At 65.9% G+C, this 543-nt stretch overlaps 1 protein-coding gene across 1 annotated transcript in view; it reads right to left on the bottom strand.

Annotated features, from left to right (window-relative positions):
- NPHP4 (nephronophthisis 4) overlaps positions 1-543 on the bottom strand; it is a 59,784-nt gene that overhangs the window by 58,644 nt on the left and 597 nt on the right. The window lies entirely within an intron of this gene.

The raw sequence follows: 543 nt of genomic DNA, 5'->3' as shown, positions 1-543 counted from the left end.
GGAGCCTCGCGCCCTGGCCGAGAACCCGCCCCGTGTCACCGTCATCGGCCAATCAGAGAGCAAGTCGAGAGGCTTCGCTCTGCCAGCCCCAGCCAATCGGTACGGTGGCGGGTACGTCCTGATTTGCATGCTTGGCTCTTCCTCAGCCAATGGGAATGTGACTCGCGTGAATTCCAGCCAATGATGAGCTGTCAGAGGCGTGGCCCCGGGTGTCCCACGAGGTGAAGATGCAGCGGGCGGAACCTGGCCGGGAGAGCGGGATTCGGGGGCGCTAAAGTCGCCGGGCGGGGAGACGAATGCTTGCATTTCCGGCCAGAACTCCAGCCACCCCGAAATCCGCCCGCCTCCACCCTCACCTCCTCCCCAGCCGGCTGGCTCTCTCTCTCCATCTTCCCTCTGCCCCATCATCTCCCTTCCCCCATCCAGTCCTCCCTGGCCCGCCCTGTCTGCCATCCCGCCCGACCTTTCAGCTCCCCTGCCCGACCCCGGCCCCAAACTTCATCCTCCCCCTGGTCCTGGCGCCCCTCTGCCCTATCTCGGTCC

The sequence above is a fragment of the Myotis davidii genome, unplaced genomic scaffold (genome assembly GCF_000327345.1).
Source record: "Myotis davidii unplaced genomic scaffold, ASM32734v1 scaffold299, whole genome shotgun sequence".
NCBI lineage: Eukaryota > Metazoa > Chordata > Mammalia > Chiroptera > Vespertilionidae > Myotis > Myotis davidii.
This window is presented reverse-complemented; position numbering and strand designations above follow the sequence as displayed.